Here is a 21,920-nt window from a genome sequence, read left to right as displayed (position 1 = left end):
TACAGAGGCTTACTGCTTTCAGCAGGGCTCCCGAACCCTCTTCAAGCCTCGGCCCGCCAGGGCAGGCTAATAAAGAACTATGGGCCCTATTAGGGCTCACTTTAAGCTGTAACCCCAACACTAATGCTAACCCTAACCGTAACCCGAACCCTGACCCTGACATGAACCCTAACCCAAACCCGAACTCTTAGAAGAGGGGGGATCCCCAAATTCTAACCCTAACCCTGAACCCGAACCTGAACAAGTTGGGGGGTTGCCCGAACCCTAACCCTAAGCTAAACAATAAACCTCTAAAATAAAAATAAACGTTTCTGGTCTAAGTCCCGCCTGTTGCTGTCCCCCGCCCCCTAAGAGCAAAAGAGTTAAGCTGCAGACTTGAACTCCTGACTTACAGACCATCGTCTGCCTGCTCACCAGCGTACCCAACCGCTACGCTACAGAGGCTTGCTGTTCTGACAGAGCTCCCGGACCCTCTTCAAGCCTCTGCCCGCCAGGGTCTGGCTCTATAGACTATCATGGCTGTCCTAGGTCATCTTTGCTTTCTATAGTCATAGTTTTATCCCTAAATCATAGACAGATCAGCTGAGAAAAAGCTTGGATTGTCTCGGTGGGGTGGATTTGCTTGTCCTTGTGTTTCACCTGGAGGCAGTCGCGGTCCCGCGGGCCTGTCCTGGAAGGGGGCGTGGGGGTGGGGCGCACCGTGAGCGCGTCGGGGGCGGGGCGAGCCTGGGCGGCTGGTCAGGAGCGCGGCTCACGTGAGCGGGTCTGGGGCGGGATGAACATGGCGGCGCGTCGGGGGCCAGGCTTCCCAGTTGTGCTCTCAGGGCTCGCCATTGCAGCTGGGAATGCTCGTTTCGTGGGCTCCTGGGTCCCCGTCGATTGGCATCCAGCGAGTAGAGCGCAGGGCTGTGGGCCACAGGTAAGGGAACTCGGACTGGGTGGAGCAGGGAACCATGTATTCTGCCCTCTTTGTTTGCAGTCTCGGAGCCGACTAAAATGGCGGTCGCAGAAAAGCCTCGCCTTTGGGGCCAAGGGTTTTGCCGCTTTACCCCTTTGCATAAAGCTCAGACCCGCGCGGTTTTCCCAAGCAGCCTAGTGTGTTGCTTCCTACAGGCCTGGAGAGGATAACAGGCAGGAAGGCCAGGGGTCTCCAGCCAGAGAAAATAGACTGCAAGTGTCAGACGTTTTTTTCTCTGTCTTAAGAGGCAGGAGGAGACAAAAGAGTGCTGCATTTTTTTTTCTCCATCTTGATACAAATTTAAAAGGAGGTTTCTCTGAAAATTCTGTGTTGCCATGACCACTCCTGGCTCCACCTGAATTTAACTTTTCTCAAACCTGGAACTAAGCAATGCATTTTTCTTATGGAAATGTTTGTCTTAAGGTATGCTAATGTGCTATGTATTTACCCAAGGCTCTGTCTTCAGGTCACTTCCCCCTAAAGGCTCAGAAACGACTTGACAAACCAGTATGTTTTACTCATACCTTGTTCTCTTAATCTATGTGAATGAAACTATATATTTGCTTGGAAATCTGCCTTTCTTCAAGATTCATGTCCATCATTTTATGGCCTGGGATGACTCATCTGCTGCCAATGTTATCTCAATGCTTGCTGTGGGTGAGGGGCCTGGTGCCACTCTCTGAGACATTGTCTTTCTTTCATTAGCAGACTGCTAGTGGCTCTATAACATCTGGCTAAAGACTAGCAGGGGGTACTCTTTCTTCCCCCTTTTAATGTCTATGTCAGCAGCTCTCTCGATCTCTTTTATACTTTAATAAAACTTTTAAACAGAAAACCTCTGAGCCATCAAGCTTCTTCACTTGCCCTGGATTGAATTCTCTGGAGGCCGAGAATGCTGGCATCTTTTGTGGTTTAGCAGCCACGTTTCAGCCTTTTGTAATTCATATTGAATCTTCATTTCAGATTGAAGATGCCTTCCACGGTATTGCCAACTGAAGCCTTTTCATCACTATGGAGTATCTGTCCATGTCTTTAGGGTATTTTTCAGCAATCATGTATCATTTCCAGTGTGCCAGTCTTGTCATCCTCATTCTGTCCATAGCAAAGTCTTTTATTACTGTTGATATGATTGAAAGGGAATTGTTTGTTTAAATTCCCTTTCAGATTGTTATTTGCTGGTGTATACAGATAACACTGTGTCATCATTCATTTGTATCAGTTTGGACAGCTTGATAGTTGTCTTTAGTTTCTTTAATTTCTCATAATTTAAGATGACCCTGGCTCATATATTTACAGTCTCACCCCTAGTCTCAGTCATTTCTTCAAAGAACTGTCCCTTTATTAACATTACATTATTTTTGACTGTGCTGGGTCTTTATTGCTCGTTTGTCTAGTTGTAGTGAGCAGAGGCTACCCTCTAGTTGCTGTGCCATGGCTTCTCATTGCAGTGCTTTCTCTGTTTGCAGAACTTGGGCTCTGGAGCATGCAAACTTCAAGAGTTGTTCAAGGGCTTCGTTGTCCCTGGGTGTGTGGAATCTTCTACACAGGGATTGAACCCGTGTTCCCTGCATCGGTAGGCAGATTCTTTACCACTGGGCCATCAGAGATGTTTCCTGTTCCCTTTTATTAGAGAATGATATTTAAAACATACATGTAGGAGCTCAATATGCTCACCTTTGAACATATTCAGTTAAAGGTAATTTGTGATGTCTCCAACCTGATCCACCACGACATGGACATTGTAACGTTTCCTTTTGTTTATCTGTAACTTTGCCTTCCAATGGTAAGATACCTGGCTTCCACCGCTTGTCATACACAGAATTCAGTGCTTGTCCCATGTGGTTACTGAAAAAAAAAAACCTGTCAGATTGTCTTTCAAAGGGGGCTCTGCATGCATTGCACCAGTATCTTGAGTATGTTTTTCTATGATAGTTTACTATCAGTATACCCTCAGTGGCCTATTTCAGTCACTACCAATTATGAATGGGCTTGTTTGCTCTAGTGTTCTTGGACAATTTGAGTACAGTTTCTTTGTCAGATATGCATTTTTTTAGGAAAACAGTTTTATTGATTGTTGGCTGTGTTGCATCTTTGTGTGTGGGCTTTTCTCTAGTTTTGGTGAGCATGGGCCATAACTAGTGGTTTGCAGGCTTCTCACTGCAGTGTCTCCTCTTGTTGAGGGGCACAGGCTCACGGGCTTCAGTGGCTGCAGCATGTGAACTCGGCATCGTGGCTTCCAGGATCTAGAGCACAGGTTCGGCTGTTGTGGCACACAGACTCCATAGGATGTGGGATCTTCCCATCGTAGGGATCGCACATGCATCTCCAGCACTGGCAGGTGGATTCTTTACTATGGAACCACCAGGGCATATTTTAGATTCTAGTTTTCCACACATGTATCTAGTGAAAGAGGCCAGGATCAAGAGGCATGGCAGCTGGGAATCCTCAGCCCCAGCTCTGGTGTGCTATCCAAAGCTCTGGGGCCTTTGGTGAGCAGCTCAGCTTCCCTGGGACTGTTTCCTCCCATCAGAAATGCCCTGCTTTTGGACTGTAGCCCACCAAGCTCCTCTATCCCTGGGATTTCTGAGACCAGAGTACTGTAGGTGGTGCCATTTCCTTCTCTGCTGCTGCTGCTGCTGCTGCTGCGGCTGCGTCGCTTCAGTCGTGCCTGACTCTGCGCGACCCCATAGACAGCAGCCTACCAGGCTCCTCTGTCCCTGGGATTCTCCAGGCAAGAACACTGGAGTGGGTTGCCATGTCCTTCTCCAGTGCATGAAAGTGAAAAGTGAAAGTGAAGTCACTCAGTGAAGTCGTGTCCGTCTCTTAGTGACCCCGGGGTTGCAGCCTACCAGGCTTCTCTGTCCATGGGATTCTCCAGGCAATGGTACTGGAGCGGGCTGCCATTGCCATTTCCTTCTCTACAAGATAACGTTTTGAAGATATTTTCTCCTGGATATTGCTTTTGATGAAGGAAGGGGGATCCCTTCCCAGGGCTTGAGAGTGAGTTCTTGTCTGACACTGGGCAATGAGTTGTCTGAGGAGAGGAGTGCTGTCCAAGCGAGAGGCTTTATTGGGAAGGGCTGCCGGGGTGGAGGGCAGGAGGGTGAGGGAAACGGAGAGAACCACTCTGTCACGTGGCTCACAGTCTCAGGTTTTATGGTCATTGGGTTAATTTCTGGTTTGTCTCTTGCCAGGCATTCTGAATTGGGATCTCTCTTGGGGGCACACGCATCACTCAGCTGAGATGGATTCCAGCAATGTGGATCCTGGGAGGTTGGTAGGACCTCTGAACTGGAGCCTCCCATCACCTGACCTCTCCAGAATTCTGGTTGGTGGTAGCTTGTTCGTTCCTTGTTCCTTCCCAGGGCCTCCTGTTGTAAGATGACTCCTGCAAGTGTTTTCTTTTCTCTGTTGCCTGGCCAGGGTGGGTGGTCCGTGGTTCATTTAACAGTTTGTTTTTGGTTCTCTTGAGTAAGGTCCTCCACGGGGTAAATGTATGAAATGATAAAAGGCAATGTTTTAACTAATTTATATTCATAATTTGGTAAGTTGGCTTGTTTTGTGTATGTTAGACCTGATTACCAGACCAAAGGTCATGTAGAACTTTAGTAGTTTTCTAAAATTCTATAGTTTTTAAAAAGGAGTTACCTTGTTGCAAAGTTTGTGTTTATGTTCAGATTTTTTAAAAGTTATTTCTTTTTAGTTGATTGATCATTGCTTTACAATATTGGTTTGATTTGTCATACATCCACATTAGGTGTACCTATGTCCTCTTGCTCTTGAATCTCCCTCCCACCTCGCACGCATTCCCACCTCTCCAGGTTACTACTGAGCCCCAGTTTGAGTTCCCTGAATCATACAGCAAATTCCCATTGGTTGTCTATTTACAAATGTAGGTGTACCTGCATCCATGCTGCTCTCTCCATTCATCTCACCCTCTCCCTCTTGTTCCCCACCCTCGTCTGTAAGTCTGTTCTCTATGTCTGCACCTCCATTGCTGCTCTGTGAACAGACTCGTCAGTACCATCCTTCTAGATTCCATGTTTTTCTCTCTTTGACTGACTTCCCTCCCCTTTATTAGAACAAACTCAAATGTGTTCCTTTTTATGGCTGCATTCCATGCAGGCTCTGATTGTTCCTTAGCCATGTTTTGCGGAGGGTCATGGAGCTATTCTGCTCCATTTCAGTTTGGGCTTCCAGTCTGAGTGCTCGCAGCAGAGCTGCTTCTGGGTGAGCCCTCTGAGGTCTGTGAGCACCGGGCTGCCCGCTCTTCTCTTGTGGCCCGCAGGGGGCGCCAAAGGCCCCTCTGACCCGCGGGCGCAGGACGCTTTGCCTTTAGACTCTGCTCCGTGAGCAGCTGGCGGGAGCTTTGTCTCCTCAGGACCATCGGGGCTCAGGCTTCTGGATAACAGGGCTGCATCCAGGCTGAGAGGAGCAGGGTTGCCTCAGTGCCCACCAGCAGGGAGGCGCTGCAAGAGCGAAAAATGAGGATGGAGTAGACGTTTCCTGTGTCCAGCTGAGGGCTGACTGGAGGTCCATCTCAGAGGACTCAGGGGGAAAGAGCTCCGTGTGCAAAGCGGTGGGTTTTCAGTTAGATTTGCCTTAGATGATGTAGAGGATGAACACTGATGTTCTTCCGTGTAGGTGGCCATTTTCCTGTCACTGTTTCTTGAGAAGACTGTCCTTTCCTCTTCGCTCGTTCCTGGTTTGATTTTCAGGAACTGACCATGTACAGGTGGGTTCGTTTCTGGGCTCTCTATTCTCTCCTGGAGTCCATGTGTCTGTGTTCCTGCCAGTTCCTCACTGTGGTGGTCACTACAGCTCCGTGATGTAGTTTGAAGAGGGATAGGAAGATGCCTCCAGCTGTGTTCCTCTTTCTCAGAGTCTTTTTGGCCGTTTAAGGTCCTGTTCAACAGTAGCAGCCTAATATTAGGAATATTTCTATTTCTGTGAAAAATGCCATTGAATATTATTTTGTGATTGCAGTCCGTGTATTTGTTGATGACTTTGGTTGGAATGGACCTTTTAATTCCTCATTGTTCCAGTGCATGAGCGTGGAATAATTTTCTGTGTGTTTGTATTTTCTTTGGTTTCTTTATCAGTGCCTTCTAGTTTTCTGACTACTGGTTTTTTATGTTCTTGATTAAGTTTGTTGCTAGATGTTTTATTTAAGTGGGATTTTCTTAATATTTTTTTCTGATTGTTATTAGTGTATAGAAATGCAAGTGATTTTTGGACTGTAAAGGGTAGTATTTTATGATTGTAAATTAATCCAAAATGATTCAGCTTTACTGAATGTAGTCTAACAACTTTTTGTGAAGTGATGTGGAACATTTTATCTGTAAGATCTGTTTCTCCTGCAGTAGGTCATCCAGAGGACCCAAGACATGGTGGTTACTAATAGACTTCCCACACTACTTCTTCATTCCACGTGGACTCCTTCACGGGCAGTGAGCATCGCAGCTTCCCTTGAACTTCATCTGGGTAAGTCTTGGCCTGTATCAGAAAGTTTCCTGCCTGTCTGCTCTAAATTTCTTTTGTGGTATTGACATGGTTGTTTTGAAACCTAGTATACTTTCCAGTCATTTAAAATGTACAGAAAATGCCTAGCAATGGGAACAAGTGCTAGCATTTGCCACATCATCTAAAATACTCTATGTGTTTTATCCAAAATGGGTACCTTCTGCAGAACCAGCACATAATCTCCAAAATCAGGAAATCATATGGTACCTACATTATAATGTAATCCACTGCCCCACTTCCACTTTTAGCAATTGTTCAAGTGTATGAATATATCTTTTGTTTCCATCGTCATCCTTTTTTCTTTATTTAGAGTGTTACTGAGATTTTCAGTTATTTGGACAAACTTGATGGATTGAAAGCAGACATGGTGAATAAGGGTTCTGGGTGGCCTTTTCTATGTGGATTTCTTTTTCACTGAAGATGGTTTTAATATTTATTCATGTGGTAACATGTATGAATCCTGCATTCTTTCTCCCCCCCCCCATAGTAATTAAAAATAAATAATATGCCATTTACCATTTAGATATTTGTAAGCATACAGTGTTGTAGCAGACAACCTTTTCTTGTTTTGCAAACCAGTTTAATAATGTGCACCTTGTGCGTGCTTTGGAGAAACTCAGGAAACTGAGTCAGTGACTGAAATGGCCCAAGATATCACCTTAGATTCCATCTTCATCTGAAAACAAAACAGGCACTTTCTGGTGGTCCAGTGGCTGAGACTGGACACTCCCAAAGAAGGAGGCCCAGGTTCATTCCCTGATCCAAGAGCTAGATCTCCCATGCCACAAAGGAGAATTTGCATGTTGTAGCTAAATATCTGGCTTACCTCAATGAAGGTTGACCTGGCGCAGCCAAATTAAAAAAGAAACAAATATTTTACAGATACAACCAAAGGAAAGGAAGGGTATGGTTGTTGTGCAGATTTACGGCTTAGCTTTCCCTATCGATAGAAAAGAAAAAAGAGTTTCAAAAGACTGTGTCTCATCCTTCTATCTGGCATATAGAGAGGATTCCTTTGAAATGAGATTTCTCTGGTAAATGTGACTCACAGAAGAGCTGTCTTGAACTTGGGTTTCAGAGATGATCATGTGTCCTCTAAAAAAAAAAGTTAATTGGGTCCCACTAATTCTCATGCTGAGGTGGTATATTTTGTGGTAGCATTTGCTCCCCTTCACTTTGGATGTATCCCCATTTGTTTACACTGTCATCTACTGAAGACATCCTGATATTTGAAAGTTTTTAGTTATTACAAGTAGAGCTGTTGTATATAATCATGTGATACTTTTTGTCTGGACGTTTTCAAAGCTGTTTAGTAAGTGCTAGCCATATAGTATTCAGGTCACAGGTGAGCTTTGTTTAGCTGTGGAAAAATCCAGCTATGTTTCTCTGTGGCATGTGGGATCTTCTGGGGTAAGGGATCAAACTAGAGTGTCTTGCATTGTCAGGCAGATTCTTTACCACTGAGCCACCGGAGAAGTTGTGCCCTACCCCCGTTTTTTTTTTTTGAGTTTACTGGATCTAATAGGTGTGCAGTGCTACCTCACTGTTATTTTAGTTTGTAATTTCCTAATGATATGTGATTTTGAGTCTTTTTGATAGGCTTATTTGCTATCTTTATATTTTTGTAGGCCAGGTGTTTAGGTGTATACATTTTTTATGAGATTGTTCTAGATTTTTTGGTATATTTGGAGTACAATCCTTTATCAGATATGTATTTTATAAATATATTTTCCTGTGGCTTGTGTTTAAGTTTTGTGAATAAGGTTTTTCACAGTTTAAATGTCTAATTCTTTAAAGTTAATGTTATATATGTTTTATATCCTTTTTTGGATAGACTTTAGTGTGTTGTTGTTGTTGTTGTTAAATTTTATAAGCAGAAGTGAGGTACTGTAGATACAGTTTTAAGCTAAGCTGAGGTACCATAGATACAGTTTTGCCTTTTGTCTGTTAAGAAGTTTGAGTGAGTTTGGTGTACACTGTATATAACATTATGTCTACATTCATTTGACTGGATATAGCTTCCAATTATTTGTCTAATTGGTTTTGGAGATATCACGGGAAGTCAGTTTTTCCAAGGGAAACTGAGGTCCATGAAACATGAACTCTTTTCGATCGGTCGGAATCACTCTCTGCTATTTCTGACAGATTTGACTTGTTTGGATATCTCATATGAGTGGAATCACAGAACGTTTGTCTTTTCTTGGTCTGGTTTATTTCACATGATCTAATGACCATAAGGTTTGTCCACATTGTCGCATTGTCAGAATTACTGACTTTGAAGGGCCGAATCAGATTCCATTGTGTGCATACCACAGTTTGTTTATGGAATTGGCTGCCATGGACACTTAGATCACTTCTGTTTGTTTGCCAGTGTGAATCATGCTGTTGTGAGTATGACGGAAGAAGTATCCATTTTTTCAGCCCCCTTTCCCAATCCTTTTGGGTACATAGCTTGAATTGGAATCGAACTATGTATTTATTCCATGTGTTTGTTTTGGAGTCATTTCTGTAATGTCTTGCAGAGTGGCAGCACCATTTAATGTACTTTTTCGTATGGTGGAATACCGTTCAAGCTTCTGAATATACCTTGTGTTGCATATTCAGTCTCCCACCAACGGACACTTGAATGAGTTCTACCTTTGAGCTATTGTGAATGTCACTATGAGTATTTGTGTACCAGTTTTTGTTTGAATTATTAACAAGTACATTACTATATATAAAAGAAGCCACAAGGACCTACTGTACAGTTTAGGAAACTATTAAATATCTTATGATAATGTATAATGGAAGAGAATCTCAAAAGGAATATATGAAAAGCACATAGTAACCATGATATTTATTGTGCCAACACTATGAGTTATCATAGCACTACTCAACGTGTATTTATACATGTCAGTAAAATATTCACATCTGTAAGGATATTATAAAAAATTATATAAAAAATCAAGAATTCAAACAGAGATTAAATAAACTTCCTGTCATTGCTCATCATCATTTATACATTCATACTACCTGTAACACTCATTGTATAAGTGCTGGACTAGCAATTGATGTTCTCGTAAACCAAGAGATTGTGAAGGTGTAAGGAAATATAGCTTATTGAATTCCTTAATGAAGGATTATAGAACTCTATGTCCATGAAGTGAATGAAATTCCATTTTATTGAACCACATTCTTACTAGAGTGATGAGCTTCCACCCCACCCAACGTTAGTTCACAATGAAATCCTGCAGTCCTCTGGCCTCAATGTCTGCTTCCTGCTACCGAGAAAGAAAAGATGAGGAAGTCCTGACAAAACCGATGCTATTTTTCTTTTTCTGATTTGTATTTTATCGCAGGGCTTGGCAAAAAGAGGGCCCAACCTGTTTTTAGAGTTCCATCCCAAGGGTCCCTCTGGCATGTTCCCTATGTTGACAAAGTGCTGATTATTTTCAACAAAGGACAATGATCTGCACTTCACTATCTGTTGCTTGAGCTGGAATAGCGGGCATCCCTTGAAGTGCATTCCTTCATGCTGAAGTAGGCATCCCTGAAGCAATAGTATAAGAGGAACACATTTATCACGTAGACATCGCAGCCCATGCATTTGTAATAATTTTTCAGTTATACCCATCATCATCGGAGGAACTGACTTGTCCCAGTAACAACGAGAGTACCCAGTATAACAGTTCCTTGACTTATGAGTACTTCCTATGAGTACCCTTATGAGTACTTCTTCCAATGTTGTTTCTCCTACTTTGGTCATGAACAGTAGAAGCTGATGGCAGTGGTCCTTGAAATGTATGTCGATTCCTAGGTGGCACAGTTGATAAATAAAAAATCTGCCTACCAGTGCAGGAGGGGGAAGTGATGTGGGTTTGATCCCTGGTTCAGGAAGATAACAATTCATACACATGTTTTATGTGAACCAGTTTGATACTCATGAGTTTTTTCTTCTGTATACAGAAAAACAAATGCTGTTCAAGGACACTGAAAGAACCCTGATGTTGAAAATCAGATCTGTATTGTGAGCAATGCTTAGATATCCATGAGTCGAAGCATAGTATTATGCCTATCATCCTTGTATTTCTCTCAGTGAAATATGTTGAGGAAAACTCTTCATTCGTGGTCTAGATTCACGAAGAAGCTAAATAGCATTCATCCTTTACGTTGACAACTGTGAATTTAAATCTCCTGTGAATCCTATGTGACAACCACACATACCAACATGAGTTATCAGTATTATATCAATATTTTTAGTCCTATTGTATGTCAACTAAAAAAATCAGTATATAATTGTACATGAAGTCAAGACATAAAATCAGTGCAAATACAAAATGTTCCATCCTTTGAGAAAGGGAGAAAAACATCTCTGTGCTTAGCCTATTGCATTTTTATGTATTAGACCCTTAAGTAGTTTATTCACCACACCCTGTGAATGATTCACAAATCTTCAGAGAAGAAAGGATCATTTCTCTTGAACAATGAGTAGTTCAACTATTCTCAAAGCAAAGCCATAAGTGAGTCTTATTTTGGGTGAGACCATGAAAACTCAGCGTTTTCATTATGCTTGTGCTTATGATGGGAGGAGGTCTGAGAAAGCACTTCTGAAGGTTTATTCATACCAGTCGTTCTCATATGTATCGAGTCTTTAAAGGTCGAATCACCAAGGTGTTGCTTCTACACTTGTACTAGGCTGAGCAGCAACATTCCCTTTCTCCGTAAGTGCAGTAGACGTGTTCCCAACCTGTCTGTCTTCTGTCCTCTGGAGTATGCATTGCTTGAGCTCATCACAGCCTAGTAGATGGAAATCATCAGGATATTCTGGAAACCCTTTTTATTTCAGTCTGTTCAGGAGGTTACCACTGCTGCAAACCTCTGGATTTTACCAAGCGCTTTTAACAACCTCAGATGAAGGATATAAGTCAACACTGGTGACAGCCACGGGCTTCCATGGCCTATCCATGATTGTTGGCTTTGCTTTCATAATCATCCTGTTTCTTATACCAGCTAAACTGTCAGTGTATTTTTTAATTACCATTTTATCTTTGATGGTTTTTAGAGCTATTATGGATTTTCCTATATATCTTCACTTATCGGTGAGGGTCTTATGTTAGTAGTAGTTATGACAACTGACTTTCTGTCTGTTAGCTGTGGCAGAATAAAAAAAGAATGACCCACTGTATATTATTAATATTATGTATCAATATATTGTTAGTTTTATTGTTTGCAGTCATCCAATTCCAAGTTTCTGAAATAAACTTTCAGAAAAATCACATCCTTTTGAATGCCCATTTGACTGAATAGGAGCACGGAAATGTTCTTCCATAAAATTGTTTACAGTTTCCATTCCGTTTCTCCTGTTTGATGTAGATATTGGCCTTTGGTTCTATCAGTAGCTTTGCAAGTAAAAAAAAAAATTAATTAGAGCTCGTATGGTAATTTTACTGTTAGCAATAAGTTTAGCATAAAATGAACACAGAAGAGGTTACAGTAGACCAAATATGAAAGTCAGTTTAAAAGAAAACATAGTGTTGAATGTTTACAGTAGGAATATAGTTATGAAGTTCCTTTATTATTATTCTATCCTTTCCTTTTGTTTTGCAGGGGTGTTAATGTACAGATTCCAGTACTATGGCTAGAGCGAATAATAGTATCATTATTCTTGAGAGCAACTCTACTAAGTCTTCACGCTCATGTCACTCAAGGTTTTTTAATACCTATTATGTTAGTCGTGTTTGTAGTTTGTGAAGTCACATAAGTTGCATTCATTCAAGCAATAGTATCAAACAGCTATGGCATCAATTATAGATGTGAATCGATATCGAATGTGAATCCATTTCACTGTGACAAGTTATTATTGTAGATATTCTATTCATGCCAGTAACAAAGCTGTGCAGAAATAATACAATGTTTATTAAGAAAATAAGATTTACTAATTTGTTTTATTATTCTATTTCTTTTAAACAGATTTAATGACAACAGGCTCAACTTTTCATTCACTTGTATGACTATGAGCAGTTTGACCAAGTTGAAGAAGATGACTCGTTTGTAGTCTTCCTCATCAGCTCATTCCATCTACTGGCTTTAAAATCATTTAGTACAGAGCTCACCGTCTAGGTGTTCATCCAGTGTTTTGTTTGCTTATCATGCAGGATCATTTTAAAAGGAAAAGTATGTGTGTATGAGTTAGAGCTCTGATCCCAGGAGTCCATGTAGAAGCTTCCCCTGAGAAATGTATCGTTTTTGCACCAATGCTACTGAAATGTGTGAATGTGGTATACCACGCGTCCCAATAAGTGTAAACAGCGTCATAGGCTACTTATTTGAAATGACCAGTACTCATGACATTCCATTCAACTGAGGACTAAATATAGCCAACGTAGGCTGTGTTTGCCAAATAGACTTTGAAGTATTCTTCACACAGTCCTTCATCGATGCCAGTTTTCAGATCGAAGAAACCCTTGCTCCATGAAGTTTGTGAACACATATACTCATGTTTTGTTTGAGATTTTAAAGTCATTCTTCAGTTTTGTTGGAGGAATGGTTCTGTATATGCCCCGTGGATCCCCAAATCCACTGATGTTCATGTGTCTTGGGGCTTCCCAGGTGGTTCTAGTGGTAAAGAACATGCAGAACATACCCATGCAGGAGACATGGGAGGTATGGATTCCATCCCTGGGGCAGGAAGATCTCCTGAGGGAGAGCATGGCAACCCCCTCCAGTATCTTTGCCTAGAGAATCTCATGGAGAGAGGAGCCTGGTGGGGCCTAGTCCATATGATCCCAAGGAGTTGGACACAATGTAAGTGACTTCGCACAGCACATGATTCGTTGTCATAGCTAATATAATGGAGATGACATAAAAAGAAGCACCAGCGGGCGAAAGTCAATATCCATCACTTTTAAACTTTGGAATGTATTGTGATATTTTACATCCATATTTGTATGACTTGATAGTTGGAGAATCGATGCATGTGAAGGCCTGGTTGTGTTATATGTATGTTGAGGGAAGATATATTTTTATGTGGTTTGACATATAGGTCCCATTTCATTCGTAGACATATGCATACTCATCACTTATCATCATTTTTTTTTTTTGAAAAGACCATTGTTTGGAAAGGTTGTTGTCTAACCATGAAAGATGCTTGAATTCTTGGGCTCCTTAGAGGAAGAATTCAACCCGGGGCCAGTGATGAGGCTTGATCAGTCAGAGCTTTTGTGTCCCAACGTTTTATTAAAGTATAAAAGAGAGAAAGCTTCTGACATAGACATCAGAAGGGGGCAGAAAGAGTGCCCCCCTACTCATCTTTGGCTGGATGTTATCTAGCTACTAGCAGTCTACTCATTAGAGAAAGGAATGGCAGCAGACCCCTCACCCACAAGATATATGGAGATGACCGTGGCACCAGGTGAGTCATCCTGGGCCATAAAACGATTGATATGAGCAAATGGATAGCTTCATTCACATAGATCAGGAGAGCCATGTATGAGTAAAGCATATTGGTTTGTCAAGTCAGTTCTGAGCCTTTAGGCAGAACCTACTTGAAGATAGAGTCTAGGGTAAATACATAGTACATTCACATAGCTTAAGGCAAACCTTTCCATGAGAAAAATGCCTTGGTCAGCTCAAAGTATGAGAAAAGTGAAGTTCAGGCGGAACCAGGTGTCATTATAGCAACACAGAATTGTAAGAGAAAATCTCTGTTTAAATTTGTATCAAGAAGGGGAAAAAAGATAACAGCTTGTTTCCTCCTGCCTCGGAAGTGACAGATAACAACTGTCTGACACTTGCACCCCATTTCCTCCCTTTGGAGACCCCTGGCCTTCCTGGCTGTTACCCTCTCAGTTTCATTCATTGAGCGTTTTCTGCCTTGTGAAACATTGGGCATAGAAGTATGTGTTTATTTAGGGGTATTTCATCCAATTTCATTTAAATGCATATGTGAATTAGAAAGTTTGACATGCTGTTGCTTTGTATACCGATTGGGAAATGTGAGCCTCCAAGCTTAATTTAGTTTTTCATGTTCATTTTTCTTTTTAGGGGTACAAAGAAAAATAATATGACTGTTAAGATCAGCTTTCGTATTTTTTGCCAAATATGAATTGGGATCACATCGATCAGAGATGAGTCTGTGCATGAAAGCCCTAATAACTAATGCTAATTGACTTCACTACCATGGGATGTTTTCATATCTATTGAGGATTTACTTCATGTATTTCGATTTTAACTTTCTGTCTTACAGCCTTGTTTGTAGATCAAAGCTATTTGAAATTGTCATCTGGTTTCAAATGGCTTGTGAGGTTATTCATGAGTGGTTCATAAAACCGAATGGATTGTACGTAGCCATACTTTGTTGTCATTCTATGAATTTGAAGAATGTCTGAAGAATGTCTGCAGTTATGCCTTAAAGATTCATACAATTGATGTCCAATATTTATCTCAAAAGACTTGCTTTCAATTTGTAGTTTCCTATGCGTATGTCTTTCTTTATGGATTTGGGTAGAACTTGTATTGGAACACTGAAAAATCTGTGATATCAACCGTGCTGACCTTTCTGGTGGTCATCATTAAGATTTTCACGCTCTATGGATCCTAGTGGAAACAGGTGCTGTTCATCCTACTTTTGTGAAGATTGAACTCATCGTAGAAAGTGGAATTTGTTGAAATATTTATGGTATAAATAAATCTTGTCTCTATAATTACCCAGAGTCCTGGTGCGTATTTGATTGCTAAGTTATAAAATGTATGAGATAGATGTGATCCATCAATGGCGACTGGATAAGTGGTGGAGAGGTATTTTGGTGATGCAAGAGATTTAAATGATATGATCATAGTATTTATATCCCTTTTATGTGGATAATGGGTCTTGGATCCATGTTTGAAACCTTACAACCTCGTCTTTTGTTATGCATGGGAAGTGTCAAAAATGAAGAAGATGCGGGTAGGTACTTCAAGGGTAAGTATAGGGCTGAGGGCGTGACTATGATGTGGGTTAGGGTTAGGATGTGGATGGGGGTCCGGTTAGGGTAGGGTAAAGGTTAGAGTTCGTGGAGGAGCCCTCCAAACTTGTTAGGGTGAGGGGTGAGGTGTGAGGGTTCAGGATGAGGGTGAGGGTAAGGATTCAGGGTGAGGGTTAGGATTCAGGATGAGGGTGAGGATTCAGGGAGAGGGTGAGGGTGAGGGTTCAGGGAGAGGGTGAGGGTGAGGGTTCAGGGAGAGGGTGAGGGTGAGGGTTCAGGGAGAGGGTGAGGGTGAGGGTTCAGGGTGAGGGCGTGGGTGAGGGTAAGGGTTCGGGGTGAGGGTTCAGAGTGAGCGTTCAGGGTGAAGGTGTGGGCCTCACATCTGATACAGGATTGTACTCCAAATATACCCATCCCTTCCCTTGAACAGACCTCTCACTATGGGAGCCCTTGGCAGTGTGGAACCCACCGGCCCCTAAGGCCTCCCAAAGGACGCCTGGGGCCTAGGTGCAAAGGCAATACAGGAGTGGAGCTGAGGCCAGGAAGGCGCCAGTGGCGTCTCCCAACTTCGCAAAGGCTGCTCCTTCCTGGGTAGGAAGCCTAGCAGCGAGGCAAGTCTGGGCAAGGTTCGCCCAGGGCAGAGCAGCCTCGCACCAGGAACTCTGCCAGATCGGGCCTCTGAGCAGAGCTGGAGCTCTGCCATCCTGGAGGCGCACTCGACTCCGCCCAAGCAGGGCTTGCAGCCTAAGGCGGCTGGGCTGCTTCGTCTTCCCCCTAGGAAGCTCGATTCCCGCATGCTGTTCACTCGGCTTCCAGGCGCCGGCTCCCTGCCCCTCCTTACGGTCTAGGATCAGGGGCTGCTTCCCCTGAGCTGGGGCTGTGGGCAGGAGCCCAGACACACAGGTGCAGGACCCAACCACCTGCACACGTCTCTGCTGGAGAGGAGAGCGCTAGGGAACCTACGTGTGTGAGGCAGCTACTGGGCGCCCACGGAGTCAGACTCGAGGTGTGCGGGGCTCCAGAGCCCCGCCAGGGGTCCAAGGAGCCTGGTGCTCACCGTGCGGCGCTGAGTCTGGGCTGTCAAGCAACCGCTGGAGGAGACCTGCACTTGCCCTTCCCTTGCATCTGACAGAGCTCTCCCTGCTGGAGCCCTTGGCAGTGTGCAACCCACCGGCCCCTAAGACATCCCCAAGGACGCCTGGTGCAAAGGCAAGGCAGGAGCAGAGCTGAGGCCAGGAAGGCGACAGTGGCATCTCCCAGGCTCAAGGAGCCTGCTCCTTCCATGGCAGGAAGCCTAGCAGCCAGGCAAGTCAGGGCAAGGCTCGGCCAGGGCAGAGCAGCCTCAGACCAGGAACTCTGCCAGATCGGGCCTCTGAGCAGAGCTGGAGATCTGCCATACTGGAGGCGCGCTCAGATCCAGCCAAGCAGGGCTTGAGCCGCACGTGGCTGGGCTGCCTCTTCTTACCTCGAGGAGGCTTGCCACCTTGAATGCTCTTCCTTCGGCTTCCAGGCGCGGAAGCTCTGTGCCTCCTGCAGGTCTTGGCTCAGGGGCTGCTTGCCCTGAGCTGGGGCTGTGGGCGGGAGTCAAGACACGCAGGGGCATACCCCAAACTGCTGCACACTTCTCTGCTGGGGAAGAGAGTGCAAGGGAACGACATGTGAGAGGCAGCTGATCGGCACCCACGGAGTCAGCCTCCAGGTATGCCGGGATGGAGACCCCAGCCAGTGGCCCTGGGAGGTGCGTTTCTTCGTGCGGCGCTGAGTCTCGGCGACCAAGCAACCGCTGGAGGATCCCTGCACTTGCCCTTCCCTTCCCTCTCACAGAGCTCGCCCTGCCTGAGCTCTTGGCAGCATGCAAGCCACCGGCCCCTAAGCATTACCCACGGACGCCTGGGGTCTAGGTTCAAAGGCAAGGCAGATGAGGAGCTGAGGTCAGGAAGGCGCCAGTGGCGTCTCCCAGGCTCACGCAGCCTGCTCCTTCCTGGGCAGGAAGCCTAGCAGTGAGGCAAGTCTGGGCAAGGCTCGCCCAGGGCAGAGCAGCCTCGCGCCAGCAACTCTGCCAGATCGGGCCTCTGAGCAGAGCTGGAGCCCTGCCGTCCTGGAGGCCCACTCGGCTCCAGCCAAGTAGGGCTTGAATCAAAGGGGGCTGGGCTGCCTCTTCTTCCCTCGAGGAGGCTCGCCTCCCCGCCAGCTGTTCACTCGGCTTCCAGGTGGGGGCGCTCTGCGCCTCCTGCAGGTCTTGGCTCAGGGGCTGCTTGCCCTGAGCTGGGGCTGTGGGCGGGAGCCCAGGCACGCAGGGGCAGGCCCCAACCAGCTGCACACGTCTCTGCTAGGGAGGAGAGCGCTAGGGAAGCTACGTGTGTGAGTCAGCTGCTGGGTGCCCAGGGAGTCAGCCTCCGGGTGTGCGGGGCTGCAGACCCCAGCCAGGGGCCCTGGGAGCCTGGTGCACTCCGTGCGGCGCTGAGTCTGGGCGGCCAAGCAACCGCTGGAGGAGCCCTGCACTAGCCCTTCTCTTCCCTCGCACAGAGCTCTTCCGGCTTGAGCCCGTGGCAGTGTGCAACCACTGGCCCCTAAGCCCTCCCAATGGACGCCTGGGGCCTAGGTGCAAGGGCAAGGCAGGAGCGGAGCTGAGGCCAGGAAGGGGCCAGTGGCGTCTCCCAGCCTCGCGCAGCCGGCTCCTTCCTGGGCAGGAAGCCTAGCAGCGAGGCAAGTCTGGGCAAGGCTCGCCGAGGGCAGAGCAGCCTCGCGCCAGCAACTCTGCCAGATCGGGCCTCTGAGCAGAGCTGGAGCTCTGCCGTCCTGGAGGCGCACTCGGCTCCAGCCAAGTAGGGCTTGAGCCAAACGAGGCTGGGCTGCCTCTTCTTCCCTCGAGGAGGCTCGGCTCCCCGCCAGCTGTTCACTCGGCTTCCAGGTGGGGGCGCTCTGCGCCTTCTGCAGGTCTTGGCTCAGGGGCTGCTTGCCCTGAGCTGGGGCTGTGGGCGGGAGCCCAGGCACGCAGGGGCAGGCCCCAACCAGCTGCACACGTTTCTGCTGGGGAGGAGAGCGCTAGGGAAGCTACGTGTGTGAGGCAGCTGCTGGACTCCCAGGGAGTCAGCCTCCGGGTGTGCGGGGCTGCAGACCCCAGCCAGGGGCCCTGGGAGCCTGGTGCACTCCGTGCGGCGTTGAGTCTGGGCAGCCAAGCAACCGCTGGAGGAGCCCTGCTCTAGCCCTTCCTTTCCCTGGCACAGAGCACTTCCTGCTGGAGCCCTTGGCAGTGTGCAAGCCACCGGCCCCTAAGCCTTCCCCAAGGAAGCCTGGGGCCTAGGTGCAAAGGCAAGGCAGGAGCGGAGCTGAGGCCAGGAAGGAGCCAGTGGCGTCTCCCAGCCTCGCTCAGCCGGCTCCTTCCTGGGCAGGAAGCCTAGCAGCGAGGCAAGTCTGGGCAAGGCTTGCCCAGGGTAGAGCAGCCTCGCGCCAGCAACTCTGCCAGATCGGTGCTCTCAGCAGAGCTCGAGCTTTGCCGTCCTGGAGGCGCACTCGGCTCCAGCCAAGTAGGGCTTGAGACAAACGACGCTGGGCTGCCTCTTCTTCCCTCGAGGGCGCTCGCCTCCCCGCCAGCTGTTCACTCGGCTTCCAGGTGGGGGCGCTCAGCGACTCGTGCAAGTCTTGGCTCAGGGGCTGCTTGCCCTGAACTGGGGCTGTGGGCGGGAGCCCAGCCACGCAGGGGCAGGCCCCAACCAGCTGCACACGTCTCTGCTGGGGAGGAGAGCGCTAGGGAAGCTACGTGTGTGAGGAAGCTGCTGGGCGCCCAGTGAGTCAGCCTCCGGGTGTGCGGGGCTGCAGACCCCAGCCAGGGGTCCTGGGAGGCTGCTGCACTCCGTTCGGCGCTGAGTCTGGGCGGCCAAGCAACCGCTGGAGGTGCCCTGCACTTGCCTTTCCTTCCCTCTCACAGAGCTCTCCCTGCTGGAACCCTTGGCAGTGTGCAAGCCACCGGCTCCTAAGCCCTCCCTAAGGACGCCTGGGGCCTAGGTGCAAAGGCAAGGTAGGAGGGGAAATGAGGCCAGGAAGGCGCCAGTGGCGTCTCCCAGCCTCGCGCAGCCTGCTTCTTCCGCGCAGGAAGCCTTGCAGCGAGGCAAATCTGGGCAAGGCTCGCCCAGGGCAGTGCAGCCTCGCGCCAGCAACTCTGCCAGATCGGGGCTCTGAGCAGAGCTGGAGCTCTGCCGTTCTGGAGGCGCACTCGGCTCCAGCCAAGTAGGGCTTGAGCCAAACGAGGCTGGGCTGCCTCTTCTTCCCTCGAGGAGTATCACCTACCTCCCAGCTGTTCACTCGGCTTCCAGGTGGGGGCGCTCTGCTCCTCCTGCAGGTCTTGGGTCAGGGGCTGCTTGCCCTGAGCTGAGGCTGTGGGCGGGAGCCCAGGCACGCAGGGGCAGGCCCCAACCAGCTGCACACGTCTCTGCTGGGGAGGAGAGCGCTAGGGAAGCTACGTGTGAGAGGCAGCTGCTGGGCGCCCAGGGAGTCAGCCTCCGGGTGTGCGGGGCTGCAGACCCCAGCCAGGGGCCATGGGAGCCTGGTGCACTCCGTGCAGCGCTGAGTCTGGGCGGCCAAGCAACCGCTGGAGGAGCCCTGCACTAACCCTTCCCTTCCCTCGCACAGAGCTCTTCCTGCTGGAGCCCTAGCCACGGGCCCCTAAGCCCTCCCCAAGGACGCCTGGGGCCTAGGTGCAAAGGCGAGGAAGGAGAGGAGCTGAGGCGAGGAAGGAGCCGGTGGCGTCTCCCAGCCTCGCGCAGCCTGCTCCTTCCGGGGCAGGAAGCCTAGCAGCGAGGCAAGTCTGGGCAAGGCTCGCCCAGGGCAGAGCAGCCTCGTGCCAGCAACTCTGCCAGATCGGGGCTCTGAGCAGAGCTGGAGCTCTGCCGTCCTGGAGGCGCACTCGGCTCCAGCCAAGTAGGGCTTGAGCCAAACGAGGCTGGGCTGCCTCTTCTTCCCTCGAGTAGGCTCGGCTCCCCGCCAGTTGTTCACTCGGCTTCCAGGTGGGGGCGCTCTGCGCCTCCTGCAGGTCTTGGCTCAGGGGCTGCTTGCCCTGAGCTGGGGCTGTGGGCGGGAGCCCAGGCACGCAGGGGCAGGCCCCAACCAGCTGCACACGTCTCTGCTGGAGAGGAGAGCGCTAGGGAAGCTACGTGTGTGAGGCAGCTGCTGGGCGCCCAGGGAGTCAGCGTCCGGGTGTGCGGGGCTGCAGACCCCAGCCAGGGGCCCTGGGAGCCTGGTGCACTCAGTGCGGGGCTGAGTCTGGGCGGTCAAGAAACCGCTGGAGGAGCCCAGCACTAACCCTTCCCTTCCCTCGCACAGAGTTCTTCCTGCTGGAGCCCTTGGCAGTGTGCAAGCCACCGGCCCCTAAGCCCTCCCAATGGACGCCTGGGAACTAGGTGCAAGGGCCAGGCAGGAGCGGAGCTGAGGCCAGGAAGGCGCCAGTGGCGGCTCCCAGCCTCGCGCAGCCGGCTCCTTCCTGGGCAGGAAGCCTAGCAGTGAGGCAAGTCTGGGCAAGGCTCGCCCAGGCCAGAGCATCCTCGCGCCTGCAACTCTGCCAGATCGGGGCTCTGAGCAGAGCTGGAGCTCTGCCGTTCTGGAGGCGCACTCGGCTCCAGCCAAGTAGGGCTTGAGCCAAACGAGGCTGGGCTGCCTCTTCTTCCCTCAAGGAGGCTCACCTACCCGCCAGCTGTTCACTCGGCTTCCAGGTGGGGGCGCTCTGCGCCTCCTTCAGTTCTTGGCTCAGGGGCTGCTTGCCCTGAGCTGGGGCTGTGGGCGGGAGCCCAGGCACGCAGGGGCAGGCCCCAACCAGCTGCACACGTCTCTGCTGGGGAGGAGAGCGCTAGGGAAGCTACGTGTGAGAGGCAGCTGCTGGGCGCCCAGGGAGTCAGCCTCCGGGTGTGCAGGGCTGCAGACCCCAGCCAGGGGCCATGGGAGCCTGGTGCACTCCGTGCAGCGCTGAGTCTGGGAGGCCAAGCAACCGCTGGAGGAGCCCTGCACTAACCCTTCCCTTCCTTCGCACAGAGCTCTTCCTGCTGGAGCCCTAGCCACGGGCCCCTAAGCCCTCCCCAAGGACGCCTGGGGCCTAGGTGCAAAGGCGAGGCAGGAGCGGAGCTGAGGCGAGGAAGGAGCCGGTGGCGTCTCCCAGCCTCGCGCAGCCGGCTCCTTCCTGGGCAGGAAGCCTAGCAGCGAGGCAAGTCTGGGCAAGGCTCGCCCAGGGCAGAGCAGCCTCGCGCCATCAACTCTGCCAGATCGGGGCTCTGAGCAGAGCTGGAGCTCTGCCGTCCTGGAGGCGCACTCGGCTCCAGCCAAGTAGGGCTTGAGCCAAAGGAGGCTGGGCTGCCTCTTCTTCCCTCGAGGGGGCTCGCCTCCCCGCCAGCTGTTCACTCGGCTTCCAGGTGGGGGCGCTCAGCGACTCGTGCAGGTCTTGGCTCAGGGGCTACTTGCCCTGAGCTGGGGCTGTGGGCGGGATCCCAGGCACGCAGGGGCAGGCCCCAACC

At 48.7% G+C, this 21,920-nt stretch overlaps 1 long non-coding RNA gene across 1 annotated transcript; it reads left to right on the top strand.

Moving 5' to 3' along the window:
- Positions 1-722: 722 nt before the first annotated feature.
- Positions 723-15,172, top strand: LOC138445196 (uncharacterized). The gene is made up of 4 exons (XR_011258746.1): positions 723-919; positions 4,153-4,286; positions 6,322-6,442; positions 12,431-15,172. It is a non-coding gene; the product is annotated as an uncharacterized lncRNA (long non-coding RNA).
- Positions 15,173-21,920: the final 6,748 nt, after the last annotated feature.

The sequence above is a fragment of the Ovis canadensis genome, chromosome 8 (genome assembly GCF_042477335.2).
Source record: "Ovis canadensis isolate MfBH-ARS-UI-01 breed Bighorn chromosome 8, ARS-UI_OviCan_v2, whole genome shotgun sequence".
NCBI classification, from domain to species: Eukaryota; Metazoa; Chordata; class Mammalia; order Artiodactyla; family Bovidae; genus Ovis; species Ovis canadensis.
This window is presented reverse-complemented; position numbering and strand designations above follow the sequence as displayed.